Raw genomic sequence first — 24,840 nt, forward strand, 5'->3', positions numbered from 1 at the left:
GGCAATAAAGAGGGAGTAAGCTCATGTGGCACACACTCTCCTCACTCCTTTCTGTTTAGAGCGTAGTAATGACGCCGCTAGAAATATGCCGCGTTTGTTGGTCGCCCAGATTACACAGTCCCGTACGGACTCTTTTGAGCTATGAAAAGCTAATGAGCGGTTATAGGAGGCATTGATCTCTTTCTTGAAAGACAACCGCGAAGGATCAAGGAGGACTGTGGTGCCCCCGTTACAGTTTCCCACAGCGGTCCCTGGAACACGACGCCTGGCTCATTCCCCCAACTCCCCATTGTGGGAAAAGGGGAAAGGTAGATATAAAGAATTCAAAGGGAATGGAAGGTGGTACAATTCGGGAAACGTGCGGCGTAGAAAGCAAAACCAGCGCAGGCGACTGAAAGAAGACATTGGACTCGTCCCAACAATCCGTGCCCTCTTCCCTTGATCGCGGAAGTCTCACTTCCGGGAATGAAACTCATCTCTTCCTGACCTCCGGCCTTCTTTTCGTACGCCTTTTTGCGTCTTTCTGCGTTTCCCTGCAGAAAATAAAGGAACCTGGGATAGAAGAGGTTTCTTCGAGTGCCTCTTGTCTTGGGGCACGTACGCTTGGCTTACTTAGGACTCTTTCGCGGTGCTTTTGTCGGCCAGTGGAGCTTAGAACCTTTCTCAGCTGGTCAAGCTCTATACACTAGCTGACCGCGCTTTTGTTTTCTTTATTTTTATTTTTCCAGACGAGATAGGAAGCGGCAACGAACGAGATGACCAACTCCTGTCACGCCTTTCGTTCCTGCACGTGGTTCGTGGCTGTACTACTTTTGCCCCCCCCCCCCTTTTTTTTTTCATGGACTTATTCTTATTGGAGCTACTTCTTTCACTCCATTAGTCAATCCTTCGCTTGCTCTTGTCTTCTTGCCCGTCGCAATCCTCTTATCACCTGAATGGAGAAGGGCGCTACTGGCTTATCAGATAGCTTCTGTCGCGAAGTATAACTTGCACTCCATTTCATGCCGACCCTATATCCTTGTTTTAGCCTTCTCTTTGGCGTCAACTTCACTCCCAAACCGGACGTGCCGCTGGCTAGGGTTATATCTCTGCTGGTTTCTGTGAGTTTTTTCACTCCGCGCTAATGAACTCCACGTGCCGATGTCATCTCTCAGAGCGACTTTTCGCAGCGTTCAGTAGACTTCGTTTAGAAGCCTACTGATAGTTTAGATAGTTTATAGACTATATTTAACAGCAAATAATTTATGTACCTTACATGTTTTCTTTGTTCATTCAATCGGATTTATACATGTAACCCACCCCTTATGTAACACCCCCGATCCCGGGGCCTTTAAGGTAATAAAGTGAAGTGAAGTGAAGGAATTCATTGAGAATCTCAGGGAAAAAAAAAAAAACAAGCGACAAAATCGGGCTCAAAGTACGACAAAATATTTTGTCCTCCTGTAGTAATGACAGATTTTGCTTTTGCACTGTGAGATCTGTTGTCATTGCAAACTAGTTCTGTCACTACGACAGAGTACCACACAATAGTTTGTCGTTACTGCAAGAATTTCTGTCGTTCTTGTAAGGTCATGTCCAAAAATACTACAAACAATCTGCCGTGAGGACAGAAAATTTTCTACCGTGGTTGTTTTTGTTGTTATGGCTATGTATTCCCAAAAACCAAAACATCAGGTCTAAAAATATTAATTGATCATTCTCTGTCGTTGTAGCGCTTTGGGTGGTAATGCTAAGGCTGTCGACGAGATAAGGATGAAGTTACAAAAGCAAGAAGTGCATGTGCACTGACAATTATTTGTGATTTTTTACTCTCAGATTCCTCTAAATTTATGAGCCGCTTGAGATAAACCTGGATGAGTTTTTCCTGTTTGGATCTGCACCAAACCTTGGCCAATCCCCCACCGTGGGCATGTGCCATCGTATTTGAGGCAACAACAGCAGCAGCAGCAACAACAACAACAACAACAACAACAACAACAACAACAACAACAACAACAACAACAACAACAACAACAACAACAACAACAACAACAACAACAACAACAACAGTGAAAGTGCACTGAAGAGCCCCGAAGCTCACTGAAGTGCATTGACAGTGGGCGGTACGAAACTACGTGTGCTCGGGGACGTGGTGTATTAACTTACCATGCGCCTGCACGGTGCACACTCTAAACACAAGTACGCCTATAAGGGAATAAAAAGGGTGTGCGCTAGAGTACAGATTACTCCCTCTTTGCTCTTTTCTGTTCAGAATGTAGAAGACACTGCGAAACAATGATTAGTGCCGCTTGTTTATCAGTGCTACGCGCCGAAATGCAGTCGTGTTTGCTGTCAGTGTTCATAATAAAAAAACAAAAAAAAACTAAGGAAGCGCCGAAGGACAGGTAGCGGCGCGGATCCGCATTTACACCTGGAAATTCAACGACGGTCGGAAAAGGAGACGCTCCTCCCGACGTTCGCGCACTGAATTTCTAACTCAATGCCGACCTTGGGCCCGCATTATCGCGTGCCTGCACTATACCCTGAACACCCAAAGACAGCCTCGGATATTTATGCATGCGCGCTTCGCTGTCTTCCTCGAATTTCGCGCTTAGGGAAGGATCTCACAGTCCTCGACGCGTTCCGTATGCGTGTTGGGTGTCCTCGCAAAACACGAGGGTTGTTTGCCAACGACATTGGCTAATCACGACGACGTTGGCTTTGCGAGCACTATTTTGCATCCAGTCGCTACCGCTCCGCTGCGAGGTTCGAAAGTTATTCCTGGAGAAACCGAGCAGGGGAAAAAAAAAACTGGAGAAAAACATGCGTCTTGCACGTATACACGCCACACAGATAGCGACATGTGATCGCATGCCTTCTCTGTTCGTGGAGCCTCACGTTTCACGCGCGAACACACGCAAATACGCGTCGTCTCTCGTTGCGCATGAAATCCGGCGGGAACGCCTTTTGTGGGTTTCCTTTCCGCGGCGTCTGTCACGAGGTGCGGGCTGCATGACGTATATGCGCGTGTTCTCGAGAAGCATCGGGGAGTGGCATAGTGTTCGGTTTTACCTTGCTGCATTCTGCTTGAATCGTATCGGGGCTGCGCAAACAACATCGAGTGCGTTATTTCACCTTGCTTAGGTTGCAAAGCTCTGGCAATGCCTTTTCCGTTTAATTGCAAGCCATGGACGTCGCCTGCCGCCAGCTGTGGACCCAATTCGGATTTCTCTGTTCATTTACTGGCCGCGATGTGGCGCTACTAACAGGCAGGAAGTGCTGGATTACGTCATAGCGTGAGCTGCTGTCATGGAGAAAGGTAAAAAATCAGGGGAGGCGGTTACGTCACATTTTTGACATAACCCCCTGCACCCCCCCCCCCCCCCCCCCCCTACTTGGTAGCCGCCTCAGCGCGTTTGCGCAGCAGACAATCCAGCAGACGACGCCGCTGCGCCCAGCGTCCCGACACTTCCGGCACATTTTCTGGCGTGCAGCTCGGACAGCGAGCGGCTCTCCTGAGGCTTCCTTCCTCCATGGCTGATGTCATGGCTGGCATATTAATGATCATTTATCAAGTGCCACCTCTCGACGAAAAAGAGGACAGGAATGTTTTCGCCCATTTCCCGTAGTGTGTCGTCAGTCACGGGGTGCTCGCTCCCTGGCACCGGACATTCGGAGAAGGCACGAAGGCTGGCGATTGAGAGAGCGTAAGAAAGAGTAGTAATAGGAGTGGACCAAATGTACCGAAACCAGCTGATATGGGTGCGTGGCTTTGGATACGTACGCAACACACATCTTACGTGGCTATAGCGGGTGCGTGGCATCGCTTGAGGTAATTACGAAGGGTGTAGTGAACAGAAGCGTAATAGACACATGGGATGCAACCGTTTTATTAATTCAGCGCTGTTTTTTTTTTGTTTGCACGCTCGAATCTGAGCAGTATAATCATGCACCCTAGGCGTCTTTCTCCTAGCTGCCATGATGGATGCAAGGGCTACTTTTGCAACACGTTGCGTAAGACAGCTTTACCTGCTGTGGGAACGAAACATGTCGAAAAAAGAAGTGAGTGCACAAAATTAGAAACGCTGGACTCATGAAGAAAATATAAATAAAAAATTTGCAACAATCTCATTTGCAACTATGATGAACGTTTACTCAACATGCTGCTTTTTTTCTATTCCTTTTCGTGATTGTTTACGCGAGTAGCGGATGCTTCGATGCCTGATATAAGCATTCATAAGTGGAAGACTGCAAGCAACGAAGTCAGACGAATAGTATGTAACAGTATACACAGAGCGTGCAGGTCGTTGTACAGCGTGGGATAAGACTTAGAAGTAAACAACCTGTAGCGGACCGTCAACGAAGAACAAATCAAGCATCGAAATGGCGATTCCGTAACAATGCCAGTCTTAATCGGCACACCAAGGTTGCTCTCCCCGAAGACTTGGGGAAGTACTCGGGGCTTACAAAAATGCGACCCGCCAACTACAGCTTCCCTCTGGGATATCTGCACGTATCATTCGACGGCACATAACAGTATCCTAAATTATTTTTTTATTCAGCGAAAACCCGCAGCGCCTATTACTAGTGATAACCTGACATATTGCCGACTACCACATCTAGCATAGGAGGTCCGGTTGCCGTGCTTTCCGTTACAATAATATCAGAACCTTAACCTTGGGTATACAGAGGTAGCTTCCGAAGAAGCTATAGTTAGCCCGTCACTATCATTTCTACTTATTATTTTCTTAAAACGCCGGATAGGGGCGGCGCAGAGCCGGGAACCTCTTGAGACGGCGACAAGCGAGCGCGAATGGTGGAGAGGGGGGGGGGGGGGGGGGGGGGGATGGAATGGAAGGAGCGACGCTGCAAGGACGTCCTTGAGGTCACCGCGAGGCTCGCCCCGACGTCTCGACACGCGGCGGTAAACGGGAAGCACCCTCCATACGACCACTGATCGCTCTCTTTCTTTCGGCATTCTCTTTTTTTATTCTCTCTCTCTCTTTTCTCGTTACTATTAGGTCGGGATGAAGCGACATTCAAACCATGCGCCGTATACAGCAGCGATGCAGAGCCGCTGACGTGCGCGCACATTTGCCGGCTGAGAGCTAGTAGAGGATTTAATCCTGCAGCAAAAGCAAAAAAAAAAAATGTTTGAAACAAAAGGCACGCTAGGCGACGTGGGAGATGTGCGACTGTCGGCACAGACAAAGAATCGCCATTGACGCCGTAGATGGTGGCTAGCAGCGGCTCATGCAAGAGAATTCAGGAGCAAAACTCACAGCGAAACGGAAGCGAACAAAACTGTTAATTTACGAAAACAGTTTGCTGTACAAGCTGGTTTGTATTCAGTTACTGTTGATTAGAGCTTGTACCCTTTAGGTTACTGGACGCCAAAGCTGTTGCTCCACATCGGATTCTTGCGTCAAGCTGTTATTGAACAGCTCTTGGGCCAATTTTACCTATTTCATAGTTTGCATACGTCTTAGAAAATAAAACGAACTGATTTAAAACATATGAATCGGCTAAGCAATCGTTAAGAACTGCTCCTGTTTCTGATATACGAGTACGTGAAAAAGAGCAACGTTCAAACAAGAGCGGCAGGTGCCTTGGGACCTATATATATAATTGGTTTTGGGGGGGAAAGGAAATGGCGCAGTATCTGTCTCATATATTGTTGGACACCTGAACCGCACCGTAAGGGAAGGGTAAAGGAGGGAGTGAAAGAAGAAAGGAAGATAGGTGCCGTAGTGGAGGGCTCCGGAATAATTTCGACCACCTGGGGATCTTTAACGTGCACTGACATCGCACAGAACACGGGCGCCTTAGCGTTTTTCCTCCATAAAAACGCAGCCGCCGCGGTCGGGTTCGAACCCGGGAACTCCGGTTCAGTACCTTGGGACCTCCCAATTTTAGTTTTGTGTGCGTGTGTATGCGCGCGTGTGTGTGCGTGTGCGTGCGTGCGTGCGTGCGTGCGTGCGTGTCATCTAGGCATGAAAATTCCGTGCCGCCAATGCTTGTCCATGCGTTGTCGAGTGCTTTTCAGAGAAAGACGTCGAGGTGGAGCTCCTGCGGTCGCGGACAGATTGTCAGCGCAACTGATTCCCACGAGACAATTGCGAGATATCTTTTATCAGGCACGTGATTCGGGCCCGATATAAACATAAAGCTGTCGGCTTCTATATTCTATGAGTGATGTTCCATGGGTGTCCTACACAGTAAAGGCTTGACATTTTATGCGTCTGCTTTCAGTGATCACACCAAAATCTTGGACTGCAGCGCAAAATTTTCATTCAGTACAATACAGCACTGGTGGGCCGTGTTAGGACGAAATAGTACAGGTACAGAAACAAAGTAACGAAGCGAAATTACACTCTGTATTTTTGTCTTACCACGCTAATTCTATAGCTTTATCCCGGGTGTCCAACGAAGTTGAATCAAGCCTACAGCTTTCATAAAACTGAGTAAAAAGCTGTAAGCACATGTCAGTGTGCTTACTAGGGGGTCATGTCAGAGCGATGGAGCACTTACCTGTCGAGCCCTGCTTAAAAATAGAGGCGAGGCCACAGTGCAAGAAACAAATGTCGAGGATTGCCCTCTTGTGCTAAACTGTGATGTTATAATTAGCGGCGCAGCGCCGGAATGCTCTCAGCTCTTGGTCGTGCGTGCTCAGGACACTCGGGCTGGCTAGCTGTCGTCGACATTGCACATGGTGCACACAGAGGATCGCCCTGCTCCAAGCGGCTTCAAGTTTTTGGGCACCAGCGCCACGCTCTGGCATGTTACACGGACTGGTACCAGTTGGACATGAAGACATTCGCGAGGACGCTGTATCATTCCTGAAACGTCGGTAAATTAAAACATCTGAGGCTCTCCACAGGACTACAGTGTATACCAGCGCTGCAATGTGTTAAATATTTGCTCTATTCATATACCTTCTGTATTTTAGAGGGAAATAGCTAGAAGAATAAGAACGGGGTGGAGTGCATATGTCAGGTTCTGTCAGATCATGAATGACAGTTTACTGATGTCCCTCAAGAGAAAAGTGTACAACAGCTGTATCTTACCGGTACTCATTTACGGGGCAGAAACGTGGAGGCTAACGAAAAGGGTTCAGCTTAAGTTAAGGACAACTCAGCGAGCTATGGAAAGAAAAATGATAGGTGTAACTTAAAGAGAGTGGAAGCGGGCAGAGTGGGTGAGGAAACAAACGCTGGTTAATGACATCCTAGTCGAAATCAAGACGAAGAAATGGGCTTGGGCAGGTCATGTAATGAGAAGTCAAGATACCCGCTGCTACTTAAGGCTAACGGAATGGATTCCAAGAGAAGGCAAGAGTAGCAGGGGGCAGCAGAAGGAGTTTGCTGGGTTACGGTGGCCGCAGCTGGCAAAGGATAGGGTTAATTGGAGAGACATGGATCTCGTCTTTGCCCTGCGGTGGACTTAGGGTGACGATGACACATTAGATTACGTTAGTGAGAGTTTCACGCGGGTCACGTGACTTCACGAAACACATATCGATATACAGCCTTCCTCATTAATCAAAAGTCATCATACTACTTATTTCTCAGAGTCCCAACAGTCACATGTTTTCTGTCCCATATGTTGCGCGGTACAATTTGGGCATTATTTTTCTTTCAGTATCTTAATGCTTTGATTAGCGATAATTAGAGCTCGGAACTTGCCACACAAAGGGACAATGTCTGCTTTTTTTTTTCTTCCTCATCGCGAGGTGTAATGAGGGGAGTCTCGGGTTGAGGCGAGGCCCTCCCTCGTGTCTCGCTGTCTCCGCAGCGCTGATGTGAAGGCGATCCGCCGCAGGAGAGGCGAGGTGACCGAGCACGCAAACACCCAATTTAGCGACGACGACAACTACCCCACACGGGCCGAACGCGATGGACCACTCCCCTCCCACCCCATTCAGGCGCACACAGAAAGAGAGAAAAGGGGGATGTCTTCCTTCACCGTGGCAATGTACACACATACAAAGCCAACTACACACGCTTCGCCTGAGCACAATGGATGGAGGCGGGCCAACGCGAGGAGATTATTTTCTTCCTCACCACGGGAGCTTGTCTTCGAGTACTCTAACGTGTCTGCCTATTTCTGTACTTGTCTGTGCGTGTGCACACACACACACACACACACACACACACACACACACACACACACACACACACACACACACACACACACACACACACACACACACACACACACACACACACACACACACACACACACACACACACACACACACACACACACACACACACACACACACACAGACAGACACGTAGATACAACGTAAATGCGTAGTGGAAGATGCGAGATGATAGCCTGTCCGCGTGGATTTGCGCGTCTTCCTGTGTGTGTGTGTCCAGTGCGGGGGGGGGGGGGGGGGGGGGGAGGGGGGGGGTTGCGTGCACTCTTCTGTCACCGCAGAGAGTGCGTGCCTGCATTCGTCGTGGGAAGAGCAGCATGCGAGTGCCGCGGCTTGTTTTACGCTTCGTCGAGCCGGCGGTCGTGTTGAAAGTGTACGAGATAGACAAGAGCAGGCTCTGTCTTGGACCGAGCTTGTGCGGCTGTGAGGAGACGGCGACACGGCTCCATCCTAGCTCGGGCTCGTTATGCATGCCGCGCAATTACGCGGGTGACATGCGGAGACAAGCAAGGCGTCTCTTCATCACTCGACGACCTCGTCACCCCCTCTTCTTTTCGCGTCCCTCCTCAGCTGATCCTCGTTCTTCATGTTCTGTACCCGATCCTTCAACTCTCTTAAGCCTCCACGACATCGCGCTTTCTGTGGTCTTAGAGGCCTGAATTGCTTGCTCCGCGCAGGTAATGAGCAGTGATTGCTGACTGTACTGCCTCAATTTATTTATTAGTTGTTTTTGTTTGTTTCTCGGAACGTCTCCCGTGTTTGCGGAGCATCACGTGTCGTGTACAGCCCGGACGGCCTCGCAGGGCTATCAAGAGTCGCTTTGCACGGCGCAGTCGGCCTCCTGGCGGTGATTTATTGTTCCGGAAGGGACTGCGAACTTGCACTATGCGCGCGACTGTTTCGGCTCGGAATTACGAGTGCTAAGCTATTGCGTGACACTGGACGCGTAACTGCCTGAAGTTGAGGTCGCTGTCATCTCATCGCGATTGTTGTTGTAATTTAACTGACGAAGCCTTGCGTTTCGGCTGCGAACTCCGGAGGAGTGCTCATTAAAAGACCTTATTCCAAGTTATTCATTACAATACGTAAAGTAATCATTAAAGGCCGCTACTCATTAAAAGGGGACATGGAAAGGTTTTTGGTCGTGCAGTTATTAAATAATGAGGTTTACTTGTTCAAGGTTTTCTCAGATTATGGCCTTTTCTCCTGATTCATCTTATAATTGATCATAAAAACGCCATTTACCATGCGTTCCTTGCAATATGAGGTTTATTCATCAAAACTTTTTCTAATGGACAGTTCTCATTAAAAGGCTTCGGTGGCGATGGTGACGAGTCACGATACTGACCATTATCGCGGGGCATCAGTCTCGACTTCTGGCACCAACGCTCTTTTTCTATATATTTTATACCTCCCTGGCTGGTTTTGTATATATAGAATGTCTGCAAGTTTTTATTTACATTTTTCATTCGGTTCTTTTTTTCCTACATCCCTCTAAAAGCGCAGTAAACGTACCTGTCCTTCTAAGACACTGTTCGTAGGAAGTTCTGTGCAGGACGGCCTGTTCAGCAACGGATGGGAAGGGTACGTCTATTTCCGGTTCAACTCTGCACTTGCCATCAGTCGTCCCTTTTAATCAGGCCCAGCCCCTTACGGTGGCCGCTCGCTCACCTGCCCTCATCTCTTCCATGAAGTGTGACGAGGTCAGAGAACAACGGAAACAAATAAACGAACAAACTGAAGGCGCTAGACGGAACGGCCAGAGAATTGATCAGCCTTCGCCTCGAGGTGCAACCCGAGCCTAATAATGCTGTTTGCCGCGTTCGTTCTCGTTCACTCACGGCCGCGGGAAATGCCGACTCCGCTCGAACGCGCACCGTACGTACTCTCTCAGCCTCTTCCCATCTGGGCGTTGGACCTCCTCTCCTTCCCAGCCGATAAGCGCTGGCGTGGTAGCAGCCTCCGAGACTGCCGCCGCCGCACTTTCAGCTCACGGTCGAGCGACCGCCGAGTGAAAAGGGGCCAAGCTACGCGGGCGTGTAACTCCCCGCGCTCCACTCTTCTCGCTGGTATTTACGAAGCCCTGCCTCCCCCCCTTGCTGCTGGTGCTGGTTTTGCTGCCGTTGTTGAAACACGTCCACTGCACCCCCCCCCACCCCCCCCATCCCCTCGCCGACAACAGCTCCTTCGCAGAGAAAGAAGCCCAGTTGCAGGTTCATCGCTAACACTTTCTGTCTATACTATTATACTCCGTTGCTGTTCCCTCGCTCTTCAGGTTTGGAGCAATTTGAAGCGTGCGGAGTGTCCAACTCGATAGGGGTGCGGTTGTTTCGAGATTATTGAGGGAAACGTGGAGAAAAGGAGAAGTCAAATGCCACAACGACAGAACTGCGATCGCTTGTGTCTTTGGGTTCTGAACAGCGTCAGGTTTGGAGTTTAGCTCTTTTCATTGTTTGTCCTTTCTTTAGGCTTCGTTGTGGAGAGAAACGGTTTACTACGCAGGAGCTGAAATGGAACAACAGCGTAATCGAACCGAGTGCGATTTCCGCGAATGTGTTTCTCCCTTTAGTGCTATGCGCCCGAACTTCGTGTCGCTTTTGCTACTTTTCTTACCTTTTCTGTCGTTTCCAGTGCATTTTTAGTCGAGTCGATTTGCACCAGCCGGTAGCGCCGACCTGGAACAAATTTTCAAAGGCTATATGTTGTCTGCTCTTTATCAGTTTCTTCATCTGCTGATCTCCTTAACGTGTGCCCACTATTTTAACACCACAGCCTGTCTCGTCTTTCTTTCTTTCTTTCTTTCTTTCTTTCTTTCTTTCTTTCTTTCTTTCTTTCTTTCTTTCTTTCTTTCTTTCTGTCGTTGTTCCTTTGTTTACTTTCTACGGGTTTAATTTGCCGCGTTTTCTTCGAAGAGTTACGGAGACGAGAAAATCAGCGCATTGGTCACATCCGGCAAAATAAGAGAATTTAATATAGAAGAAAGGAAGGAAGGAAAGCAAGAAAGTAAAACTAAGCTGTTTGAAGCAAGAACGCGTTGTACACACACGCACACAAACAAACAAACACACGCACATGCACACACACACACACACACACACACACACACACACACACACACACACACACGCACGCACGCACACACACACACACACACACACACACACACACACACACACACACACACACACACACACACACACACACACACACACACACACGCACACGCACACACCACACGCACACGCACGCACACACGCACACGCACGCACACACACACACACACGCACACGCACGCACGCACGCACGCGCACACGCACGCACGCACGCACGCACGCACACACACACACACACACACACACACACACACACACACACACACACACACACACACACACACACACACACACACACACACACACACACACACACACACACACAGACGCGCGCGCGTGCGCTTCACGTTGGTCGTGCACGCACTGCCGCCGTCGTAATCTTGAGCGACATTCACTATGTATGCATGCGAGAGCACTGGGCTTGTGGGTATCCTGGTCAAGGCAGGTCCTGCACTGGGCCAGGGTTACCGCACAGCGGGAACGGGGTGTGATTAGGCGGAGACTCCGCGTAGCCTGCTGGGCGGAGAGCTTGCGTGCGGCTGCTTCGAGCTTTGCGGAGAGCTCGTGAAAGAGGAGGAGGGCGTACACTTCCTTTGTCTCAGCGACGCTCGCGCCGAGGAGATCGTTTGCGCCTGCATCCGGTGCCACGGAGCATTTGGCGAGTGAAACGGATATGTATATATACTCGCATGCGCAGCGACACGAGGTGACGGAGCGGAGAATCACCGTGTGCGTCTGAGCGCCCCTCGGCGTATGCAACACACAGAGCTAGATGACGGACCACAAGAAATAGCAGCTCTGGTACACTCCAAGCACAAAGGAGTAAAAAGAGAGTCAGATGCACTCAAAAGGGAGTGCGCCAGAGAACAGCTTACTCCATTTTACTCCTACATAGGCGTATTTGCATTTGGAGTGTGTTTAGGGTAGTTGGAGTAGAACAATCCTCCAATTCCTATGTTGGTCTACAGGAATGCGCAAGTTGTTCTGTGCGGCTAAAAGAGGAGTAAAAACACATTTGACTCCCCTGGTAAGTTAGACGGAGCAAACTACTGCTTGAGAGAGTAAAGCAGTCAATCTGCTCCGACGTGGCTACTAGCGCGAAAGCGCACAGGACAAGGAAAAGGGTTCTCGTAGGACACAGCGCTAGATAATATTTTTTTCCTTGTCCTTCGTGTCTTCGAGCTAAGTGACCATTTCGAAGCTACAGAACAAGTCCCAAATGGCCCAAATTTCGTGCTCAGGTCTGTACTGCGGTTATGCGTCCTGCAGCTTTTAGAGTGTTGTACACATTGGTTGCGCAGTTGTTTTTATTTTATTCAAGTCGGAATGAAGCATATGCGTTCCCAGAGAATGCCACCGATTGACCATTATATCTGATACCCGCTTCACCGGAATTAAATTGCTGGGCCGGGAGGCCGGCCTGACACCGTTAGTTGGAGAAGGATCCCCACCTAGTTACGCTCGAGAACAATTCTTCTCTTGCATGCGATGGCCTCGTCATACATATTTGTCCAGTGAATTGCCACATATAGATTTACGCCTGCCCCGACCACGGAGAAACCGATCACGAAGCGGATTCGTTGTTGAAGGCAACCGAACAGGCCTGACAGCTTGCGTAGGAAGATCAGATTGAAAAAAGAAATGACTGTGACGAAACACTTTGGACGAATGAGAGGCCTGCCTGACAGTCCATTGCCTCGTTTAACTAATCGTTTGGCACCCCGACAGGAACGCACTGCGCGCTCGCGAAGGCTGACACGGTCGACCGGCTACTACTTATCTTTCAATTGCTTCCTTTTTCTTTCGCTCTCGTCGCGTGTGCTCTCCATGGGCTGCACCTACGCGTTTCTTCCCTGTACTGACAGCCCTTTCCCTCATCCTGCGTTCCCTCCTCTCCGCATTATCTAATTACGCGTCACTTCTTTGTCGTAGCAACCTGCAGCACCCGTACCTTTTCACTTGAGAGAGAGAGAAAGAGAAAATCTATTAGCGAAGTTTTTTCCGCGTGTCCAAAGCCTTCTCCTGCTCCCCAGATGCACCGGCGAGGATGGACAGATGGGTCGCCTCTTTCCTCCTAATTCGATTAAGCGGCTCGGCACGCAGCAATCTTTCTCCGTTCGCGCGATCCGAAACACGCGACGATGCAGTTGCGACACATTGTTTGTTATCGGCGAGGTGCAGTCAATGAAGGTCACCGTCAGGCGTCGATTATGATACATCGCTTCTCGGCCAATTAATGTCGTCGGGCGCGTCAAGCTTCGCCACGGGCTCAGTAAGCGTCGCAGCTTCATCGTCGTCCGGCAAGTCGAGCTGTCTTGGACGTATGTGTACTTTTTAGATGTCGTGAAATGCGACGCACGACATCCTGAATTGTTTATAGAGGGCATGTTGTGGCCGCTGATCCGGACCATGAGAGGGAAATAACAAGAAGAGCAAGAATGGGGTGGAGCGTATATGGCAGGTTCTCTCAGATCATGAATGGCAGTTTACCAATATCCCTCAAGAGAAAAGTGTGCAATACATGTATCTTACCGGTACTCACCTACGGGGCAGAAACGTGGAGGCTAACGAAAAGAGTTCAGCTTAAGTTAAGGACAACGCAGCGAGCCATGGAAAGAAAAATGATAGGTGTAACGTTAAGAGACCGGAAACGGGCAGAATGGGTGAGGGAACAAACGCGTGTTAATGACATCCTAGTCGAAATCGGTAGGAAGAAATGGGCTTGGACAGGGCATGTAATGCGAAGGCAAGATAACCGCTGGTCCTTAAGGGTAACGGAGTGGATTCCAAGAGAAAGTAAGCGTAGCAGTGGGAGAAAGTTAGGTGAGCGGATGAGATTAAGAAAACTGCCGGGAGACGGTGGCCGCAGCTGGCAAAGGGGCAGGGCTAATTGGAGAGACATGAGAGAGGCCTTTGCCCTGCAGTTGGCGTGGTCAGGATGATGATGATGATGATGATGTGTGGCTGCGTCGTCCTTTGTGCTGTAGTTGCCGAAACAGGGCGAGTCAAGTAAATACACAGAACAGGGGCTGACCTATTGTAGAGGCTCTTAAAACGGAGAAGAGAGCCGATTGCGGAAGAAATGTGCTGTTGAAACAAAGCGAGTTAGGTGAGTTGGTGGCGACTAGTTGTTCCCAGAACTGCGCTATAAAGAGGACTATTGGATGAAACACAAGAACGGGACGGGAGTTTGAAGGCCGCAGCTGTTCTTTTAAAACCGAGCCGATCATTGCAATGTAATTATTGTCCGGAAAGAAATGACAGGAATTTTACAGTATGCGAGGGAATACGGGGACCTTGATTTGACAAAAACGTATTTACTGGTACTAACAAGTTGTTAAGGCGTAAGACAGCAGAGAGATGTGCCTTCCGAAACCGAAAGACATCACTCAATCTTGTGTCGGTTGAATAGGAGGTGTACATAGAGGTTGCTGTGAAGGACGATGTAATTGAACCACGCTTTGGTCACGTTGCTAGCGTCAGCGATGATAATGGTGGCTTAAAGTGCAGCTTTGAAAGACGTATCGTATGCTCATATCATGAGCAGCGCTGGTTTGTAAGCTGTTATATGCTTGAGGTCCTGTCGCGGAAATCACTGCGGAGCTAGTCACGCATTCAGTCCTACTGCGAAACCGTGGCTATATCAGCCTTTTCGCGCGCATGCGCGCTAGATTTTTTTTTTTTTATGCCCAACCTTGGGCTGCCAGCAATGTCGTTGAGGGCTTCCAAGGACCAAAACGCCTACAGCGACGAAACGTTTAGACGTAAATTTTCCACGGCATTGGCGCCGCAGTGTAGTATTGCATACCCACCTCAGGTTATAACGCCTCGAGCAACGAAATCGTGCAATAGTAGAACATCCTGTTACAGTTCAGCTGTTTTGGTGAGCACACTCTAGGTTTTATTTTTTTGGCAATTTTGATTCACTGTTTCGATTCGAAGATAAAAATGAGGAGTTTCGACAAAGCTTGTGCTATGATATTAAAGTTCAAGTTTAAGAGAATAAGCTGACACTAAACGGGAGGGAGTCATGGTTTGCTGAGCAAGCTTATAGAGTCCTGGCGGTAGCAATTCATTACAAAGGCACCAGGATAGCCACGGCTTGCTGGTTGGTTGCTGCTGTGCTGCCGAACTTGCTTCTGTCTGTTCACTGAAATGACCATGACTGTTGATATGACCGATAACTTGAGAGTTCACCGAAAATGGGAAATCTTTGATTTAAGTTGACTGAACTTGATTTTACATTTGCACATGCAGTACTACCCGCCACGGTGGCTCAGTGGTTAGAGCGCTCGACTACTGATCCGGAGTTCCCGGGTTCGAACCCGACCGCGGCGGCTGCGTTTTTATGGAGGAAAAACGCCAAGGCGCCCGTGTGCTGTGCGATGTCAGTGCACGTTAAAGATCCCCAGGTGGTCGAAATTATTCCGGAGCCCTCCACTACGGCACCTCCTTCTTCCTTTCTTCTTTCACTCCCTCCCTTGTCTCTTCCCTTACGGCGCGATTCAGGTGTCCAACGATATATGAGACAGATACTGCGCTATTTCCTTTCCCCAAAAACCAATTATTATGCAGTGCTTCGCTTTAGTTTATATTAGTGTACTTAGAAGAGGTCTGCGGTAGTCTCTCTTCATGGCTTCAATATTTTAATCTTAATCCACATGGCAGCTGAGTATTTAATGCAAGGCACGCGGTAGGCATAGGAAACCTAAAGCAATGGACCAATTAACGTTTATATATCAACACTCCTCAAAGCCTTTCTTTCTTCTACGTCAGGAATGAAACATGAATGCTTCACCTCTAATATTTTTTTTTTCGAATCTCATTTGTGAAAACTCTTAAAACGTTGAAAAATTTCCGGCGTCGACGCTCTAAGTTTATGTATGACACGGTAGATATTTTACACCCCGTTACGCCTGTGTGAAGAGAAAAAAAAATAAAAAGTAGCAAATAGAAGAAACTCAAGGGAATGTTCAAGGTGACTAAATGTTGCTCCGATAACAGGCCTTTCATAATCTCCAACAAACAGATTTCCTTCTATTTTTCCCCGGGATGCTTGTAGCCAATGTTTCTCACGAATTATGCTACTGGTAGGCCGAAGATTCCCTCCAATTCAACATTGTTCCGATTTTTTTATCTTATTTACTTTCCCTCACTCTGCATCTCTACTTAAGTTATCAGTAAGTTTCGGAAAAGCCAAAGGTTTCGCAAACGTGTACCGAAGCTAAAGTTGGGAACAGTCTTACGAAGCTTATAAACGACTAATATATGTTCCTGGGGTGCGATAAAGTCGCAAAAAGAATTGCGTGCGATAAGCCTCCGATAGGGATATCAAAGTAGGAAATAAACGGGTCGTTTACATTCAGAGAAAACGCTGCTACACGGGGTATGTGCACGTGCGCTGAATCAAATTGGACGCAAGGCTCGCGCGCGCGTAATCTGATTGAGCCAATCGAGAAGAGGCCCCGAAGCGCTGCATCCGTTTATGTACGACAGCGCTGGTGTCTCCAATTGAGGACAGGAGCAGGAGTCACAGCCGGGAGTATATATAGGCCTGCACGAGTAGTGCAAACAACTGAAACATCGCGCGAGCGTTTAGGTATGTCACGGATGTACCGGGGGTCAGGTTCTTCAACAGCATTTCGATAACAGGAAAGGAAGGTGAGCGATGTTGACATATGCCACTTGGATTCGTTCGATCGATAGCAACTCCACAGAGCTGTGTAATTTTGTGTTCGAGGTCATTTATGCATGCGAGGTGAATGTTTCTGTCCTTGTGGCATGAACTGTGTCAGTCAGGATTCGGGGGCCACATTTCGTAATAACAGTTGAACCTCGTATTAACGAAGTTGAAGGGGCTCGATAATCACTTCGTTATAGCCGAAGCTTCGTTATAGGCTATGCTGACCGAGCTTCCAAGGATAATTGTCATTCCTTCGTTATATCCAAAATTTAGTTATAAACCCCTTCGTTATAACGAGGTTTGACTGTAATTGTTTTAGAAGGGACTGCCCTTAGTCCCCTCCCCCCCCCCCCCCCCCCCCAGCGAGACGTCCTCTACAAAAAAGTCACACTGACCCCCCCCCCCCCCTCTTTTATTCTGTCAATAAAGTTTCAAAAAATGCATGCTGCTTGTGGGACTGTCTTCCCTCCTCCCTCCTCCAATAGCTGCCCATAGATCCACTCCTGACTCCTCTCCTAACTCTTTTGCCCCGTCTATAACACTGATGTACAGCCAACCCACCGCGGTGGCTCAGTGGATAAGGCGTTCGGCTACTGAGTCGGAGAAACCTGGTTCGAACACAACCGCAGCGACCGCGTTTCGATGGAGGAGAAACGCAAAAGTCGCCCGTGTACTGTGCGATGTCAGCGCGCGTTAAAGATCTCCGGGTGGCCGAAATTATTCCGGAGGCCTGCGCTACGGCACCTATATTTCTCCCTTTCATCTTCCACTCCCACCTTCCTCCCTTCTCTTACAGCGCGGTTGACGTGTCCACCGAGAAACACGACGCTTACTGCACCATTTCCTTTCCTCAAAAACCACTATTACGGCTACCGTCTTTGACGCCATTGCTCATAGTGAGCACGCAACATTTGTCACAGAGTCCGTTGCCAATGGCAATACTGGTGAACAGGAAGTACGAGGAATTAAAAGGAAAAAAAAAATAGCGCTACGAAATGCCTTTCCCAACCAAACCATTCCCAGAACTCAATCAGAATTCGACATTCTGGGTCACGATTGATTGATTGATTGATTGGTTGATTGATTGATTGATTGATTGATTGATTGATTGATTGATTGATTGATTGATTGATTGATTGATTGATTGATTGATTGAAACACGTCCGCTACGGCGTAAATAAAGGCCTACATTTGCACGCATAGAGACTGTCACTGAGCACTGGCCTTGAAATCCAGACAGCCGGTTTGTTTCGTGGTACCTATGAGGTGACGCCCGTGAGTACAGGCTAATCTTTTAATGTCGTGTGCAAGACGCCAGTGGCTGTTCACCTTGCGTGCGAACAAATACTCCGACTCATCTGTAGTCGACTCATCGACTGGCTCAGCGGCCGGGGCAATGCGGTGCCGAGTTCGGGATTCGATTCGTGGCGGGCGTACCTGCATTTTGATTGTAAGCAAAAGCGCACGTGTACTCAGGTTTCGCCGCAGCTGTAATGAAAATTGATCCGCAGCTCTATCTTAACTTTAGTATGGCATAGATGAAAGGCAGGTGCTGACATCAACCGCTTCGATGCCCTTAACACTTCAACCTATCGCCCCAGTTTTACATTTTTCTTCGATTTTTTTTCTTTCACGGGCGCTCATCACCGATCAATGATCTCAATACGTAATGTAATCAGTGTCAAAACAAGAAGGAAGAATGGGCTAGCAATTCTACCGTGTTATGTTGCAGTGAGTAGCCGTTTCAATTTCCGAGGAAATGGAACCCAATGCGGTGCCTCACAACTGGACGATGTCGTCATGGGGAAAGGCACTATCACGTGACCTCAAACACCGCTGACGTCCCCCTCTTGCTTTTTGCTGGTTACAGTATTCTGCCAGCCATCTACTGAGCGTACGCCAAGGTTGAGTTATGTGCCGACATGTTGATGCGCTGCATTTGCAGGTTGGCGGGTCACGAGATAGTTTAAGATGAACTAAAATACTATATAGGGACCAGCTGATATCGGTACGTGGTGCAGACGTCGTTATATGCAAGGCAGCTGAGTCGGAATGGTAACGCCGCCATTAAAAATTTCACATCGGAACGTCTTTAAATGTCAGGTGCTGCTCAGAAGACCGTATAACTGAACAACTTTGAACGCGACTTTGCGGAAGCCTACCGCATGAAAAGTTTAAAACGTTAGAGAAATTCCAGTGCACACGCTAAGTCGTAGAAGCGATACGTGTGGTCCATCAAGGCTATATATATAATTCACCTGCGCGCACGGCAGGCCGGCCAAGTTCGCATTGCCCGTGCAGTCTATTTTATCGCGCCATCTTCGGTGCGCGGTATGCCGCACGCAAATTTTGGCCAATAATGCGTGACACGCCAACGGGATCTCCCCGGGTGAAGTTATGTCGGCGCATCTTGACTCAAAATCTCGGGCAACGCCTACGCGAAGAGCAGATATAAATCTCTATTCTTCTTCCAAGTCTCTGTTCCACTTTGCTGCAATGCAAGGTCGACACAACGACGTTTCCTGGAAAAGAAGTACAGCAGAAGCTCCTTTCATCTTCGACACAAAGCCTTTTAAGGCGATCTTGGCACGGGACCTAAAACTGCATAGACCTTCAAGGAGCCTCGAGTTGCTAACCTGATTCTGTCACGTTAATGCAAGGCGCCAAACGCGTACTAATATAACCTGTTTCCTAAACTTTCTTTAGCTAACTAGGTGAAAGAGGTGCGTTGGTTGTACGGCTCATAAATGGAGGTTTACAGATTCGTGCTTTAAACTGCGCTTTAGCGAGCTCGACCTTTGCCTGCTGAGCTTTTCCAAGAACCGGCGGATGATCGCGCGAAGGAGATAAGCAACCTCATTGTTATTAGTTTAGACGCTATGGCCTGGTTTTCTTTTATTAGTCCACCGGTTTTACCGCCTCTTGTTAGCAAGAGTTGAGCGCTGTCCACAGGCTTCTTCATACAAGGTGCCGTGCGGTGTAAGTGCAGCCTGGTACGATTTGAAACTGATCACTTCACCTACTCAGATAAAAGTTCTTGCACGATTTATTTAAGCCTAAGGGCTGAAAGAAATGCATGAACTTAGCTATAGCCAAAGGATCCCTGTATCCTGCACTATAGCTTTTTAATCCAGATTTAGCGACCGTTACGCCAGACGAAAAGTATATTAGTTCATTTTGACCGGAACGAATGCGATGATTTTCAAATCACGCCTGACTGTGCATTATTAAACACAGAACAAAGTTCACTTCGAGTGCAACGGGCTCTATAACTTTTTATGCTTTGTGTTCCCTTGGACATTTCTGTCGAGTTTCTAAACGCCAACTTGATGCAATGTTTTGTGGGACAGTAAACCCGTCGTGCTAACAGGCGGTTGAGAGAGGACACTGTCATTTTTCTTTCTTTTTCTGGCCCTCTATAGTAGTTAGGACAGAGGGACACTATTTTTGTCGCAACGCATGTATTCTTTGAGTCCCTATTATACAGCCTAATCAGACCGTTCGTGTCATTTTTAGCGGTGGACGAACGATTACGCGCTTCTTTTGGCGAAAACTTGACCTTCGTGATGAGTGTTAGAGATAAGCACCTGTGCTCGTCCTAAGGGCTAGTTTTACCAATCGTTTCGCCAGCGAAACCAAACCTTGCATGCCCGAGACGATACGCTTCGGGGCTGGACTCCAGCTTCGACTGAACGAGGGTATGTTTTGGGAATGAGAAAAGTTAACGGCCCATCGATGAGATCACGTCATTGTGACTCACGTCGTAAACGCGTTCAGGAGTCGATGCTCTTCACTCCGCGTTCCTGGAACCACCGTTGCGTGCAACGGGCATCAAGCACATTAACGTGGTTCAGTGACGTCACAGAACTTGTCTATCTCGCCGTCTAATGCGAAACTCTGAAGTTTCGGCGTCTCGGACGGCGCCTCGATTAAGAGCGGAGTTTGCGTGGATCTTTATGCCTTGTTTTCTTATTTCTCCCCTGCATATGCGGGTTGCCTTCGACGACAAGAGGTACACTTCGTTGCCAGGGTGTCCGGTTGCACTCTTCGTATGCCCTTCGCAGTACCTTTTGGCTTTGCACCCTTCGTTTCCGCCGAAAGAGGCACTCTTTGCGTACCAACACTGCTGTTGTTCGTTCCTATCCTTGTCGCTTTTTAACGATGTTACTTGGCTACAGAAATAAAAAGAAGTCATTCGTCTCTTGTTGGGCACTTGGAATACGAAGACCGCGGCGTGACGCATAGGCTGAAAAAATTAAGAGGGACGTCACCGCCGTGTCGTGTTTTTTCTGGCTATCGAATTGTGGAGTCACAAACGTTTCGTCATTATGCGGCGAGTAAGACCGACAACGTCTTCTATACTGAAAGCTGACGTTTCTGATGACCAGAAAGACTCCTCTCACTAAAGAGGGATCCATCAGCAAGTTTGCGTGCGTGTACAAGTCTCCAATTTATTAGTAATACCACGGTAGTACCGCTCGTCTGCGTTGCCAGCAGACGAGGGTGCTGTCACGTTAGCAGAACAGCCGAGTAGACGACGCTGAAACTGGCAAGAGCACTGTGCGCATGCGCGTGCTCTCGCTCGTTTCTCCACTGCGGGCCTGCAAGGGACTCTGAACGACCGTCTGGCCGACGATGCCTTGACTAGTCATCTAGACACCACATACCGCGATATTATGGCGAAAGCCTTTAATGGCTCATACTCACGGCCACGACCCTGTCCGTCCGTCCGTTTGTTACGCACTACAGCAACTCGATAAGAAAAAAAATCTTTGAGCACGATGGGATTCGAACCACCATCCCAAACGCCCTCCAGTATTTAAGATTCACAAACAATTATGTACAGTACTCACGGATTGAAATAGGACATTCGGAGCGCTAGCCTTGCAGTGCCACGCAGGCATGTGGTAAGCCACAGGCCGGCTCATTGGCTACTGGAAGGAACAATTCTGCTTTGTAGATGTTCTCCCTCTCGCGCCATACCATAATGCACCACCTTGGTTCCATGAGCGTCTACGGGCGGCGCTCCATGAAGCGACGGCCACGCGCTCCGAATGTCCTATTTCAATCCGTGAGTACTGTACTTAATCAACATCTTAACCACACACACATCAGTGACACAAGCATCAACACCGTGCTAAAGGCTTTCGCCTCACCGCACTTTACGTGAACAAAGTGCCCCCTCCCCCCCCCCCCCCCCTGAATTTTTTACTAAAAAAAACTTTAGAGATGCATACATTGCTTGCGTGCGTGTATATTGCGCCAGAAAGTCATAGGCAGCAAATTCACAGTTCGCATGCTGAGCTCAGGTCCACCATTGTTTTTTTTTTGGCTCGTTTTTTTCTTTTTTCTCTCCTTTCTTTTTGTGTTTTCCTCTAGCAGTCCGTCTTCTGCCGGCCGCATTCATTCGATCCCCATTGCGTCGCGTGCACAGGGGTTGGCGAAGGAGAAGGCACAGGAGCGGAGGAAAAGCGGGCATACCCGATTAACGCCGAACATTTCCCGGGCGGGGCCCGGCTGGTTGTTCCGCTCGTCTCCCGGCGGACGGACAGAAAAAGATCGCGCGCTGCTGTCGTGACGGCGACGTTTAGCCGATCTCCCCAGCGGCGGGGTTCCGTGTGGCTCGTTCTGGCTGCGGCTTGTTAGGTTCCCGGTACCGCCGTCGACCTTCCGTTGTTCGCTGTTGTTCGGCGCGATGTTCTCGGCTTCTTTCTCTCCATCGGAGTTCGTGCGCAGTTTGGGCGTCCGCTCGAAGCGACGTGCTGTTTTGCGGAGACGTGCGGAGATAGCGATCAGCGGCCAAGGGGCAACGTTTGGTCCGTGCATCCACGGTCTCTCGACCAGTCTTATATTTCACGCCGCATAGCGCTCGGCGTTGGGTGAACTGTACTCCGTTTCAAACATCATGTGAAACGCTGTCAAAGCTAGCGCTTTTGTTTGCGCTGCCTGCATCCGCGACCAAAAAGTAGTGCGTTATTTGTGGTGAGCGACACATAGTAAATGCTTTGACTTTAGGCTTACCAAATGACACGTGTCATAATCTTGATTAAATGCACTGTTATTGCTGAGAACACGCTGTCGCTTTCTCGTGCCATAGACCACTTGGTCACAGAACAAGCGCGGAGTAACACGCCTCCCTTTATTTTCCCGTCCGGACTACTTACGTATCTTTCGCAGCGTTGCACCTGATGTATGACGGAGTATAGTTTCTCGCATTATTTTTTCGCCAGTCTCTCCTAAGTCAGTGTTGTATTCTTCGATTGACATCGGCACTTCATATCATCCTAGCTGTCGCTGAAATTCGCATTATCACAAATGTAAACCTCCGGTCAATTTTAATGGCATGATATTAAAAGCCTCATAGCGAAATAAATGTGTCGTCGGTCATATAATTAGGCCATTGGCCAGAGAGAAGTGGCGTCACCAAACCAGATAATTTCCATTGGCTGGAGGCAATCGACGTCATCATAGCGGACAGTTCCAGCAGGATAGATTGAAGTGACGTCACCAACCAGATAACTCCCATTGGCTAGAGGGAAGTCATGTCGTCATAGCGGACAGTTCCAATTGGATGCAGGGAAGTGACGTCACTTGTGGCAAAAGCATGAACAACTTCTAAAGCTGTCGCATTGTCAAATTAGGTGTCCCTAATAACAGCGTTAATACAATCCAGCGTTAACTCTCCCATGGCAACGATGAGCTCGCATTAATGCGTCTGATTCTTTGAACATTAGAACACCTTGTTCTATCCACAATCCCAAAATTGAGCTCAGTACATAACGTGCGCTTTAGAATCCGGCTTACCCGTTCCAGTAGGCAGGTTTTGTTTATTGGAAAAAGAAAAATGCTGAGCCACTCGCTGCCGAAGCCGGCTCATTAACGGCAGGCATTTGAACAGCGGCCAGCTCAAAGTGACACCGTAATAAAGAAATGGTAAAAAATAGGCAGAAAGGAGACAGCAGATAGGACAGGGGAGATACGTAATGGCTGTTTCGAACGTACTGTACATAAAAAGATTTGCATTCACACAAACGCACACACACTAGGAAACATGTTTGAAATACACGCGAGTTAGTTTCCTATCACAGCCCGCAAGGTGAGAGATGAGTGCAAAAAAAATTGCGAAAAAAAAGTGTTGAAATATGCTGTTGGCGTCAATCGAAACGCGGACAAAAGAATTGAAACAACCGAAACGTAAACAGCGAAACTAAAGAGAGTTTATTGGACGGTCACTGCACTGAATTTTTCAGCTTCATGGCGCCAAGTCTGTTGCATTGAAGTGTCAGTGGGCACTGAACAAAATTAACAGACCACTTCCAAGTTCCGACCAGTGCCACTCTCCGTGGGGGCGCCACCTGACAAAGCACCTCTCGTGTCATAATGGGTCTACTGCGCCGGTCTCGACACCAGAAGTGTTTTGTCAGGTGCCCCCCCCCCCCCACGCAGAGTGGCATGGGCCGGAACTTGGAGGGGGTCTGTTACTTTTGCCCCTGATTGTACATAAATGTAGAATCCGCAAACGTGTGGTGTTAATTTTTTTTTCTGTTGTCAGCGGCTTTAAATGCATGCCAGCTTAAGATCCGCTCCCTGTGTGCCCTACACGCTTTTTGCCTAGTGCCTGCGACCCAGGGGCTCCTGTCATTGTGCCTGCTACCGGTACCCGTTTCCCCAGCGGCTGCTCTGGCAACTGGGTTCTTTCCTAGCGAGCAATACGTAGACCATTAGGTGGGCGTGACTATTCCCCGTGTGTGTTTAACGCACGATTGCGCGTCTTTCAGCGACCGTTGCGTTTACGGGCTGCTTACAACTCGGTTGTCTTCCGCGTCCACGTCACTCGAAGTAAATCGACCTGAGAGTGCCCGTAATGACAGCTCTCCGCCTCCACCTCGGAGCTGCGGTGC

The 24,840-nt window shown here is 48.7% G+C and overlaps 1 protein-coding gene across 2 annotated transcripts in view; it reads left to right on the forward strand.

Moving 5' to 3' along the window:
• The window catches only part of LOC144121096 (carbonic anhydrase 2-like), a 94,826-nt gene that overhangs the window by 30,241 nt on the left and 39,745 nt on the right, over positions 1-24,840 (forward strand). The window lies entirely within an intron of this gene.

The sequence above is a fragment of the Amblyomma americanum genome, chromosome 2 (assembly GCF_052857255.1).
Source record: "Amblyomma americanum isolate KBUSLIRL-KWMA chromosome 2, ASM5285725v1, whole genome shotgun sequence".
Lineage (NCBI taxonomy): Eukaryota > Metazoa > Arthropoda > Arachnida > Ixodida > Ixodidae > Amblyomma > Amblyomma americanum.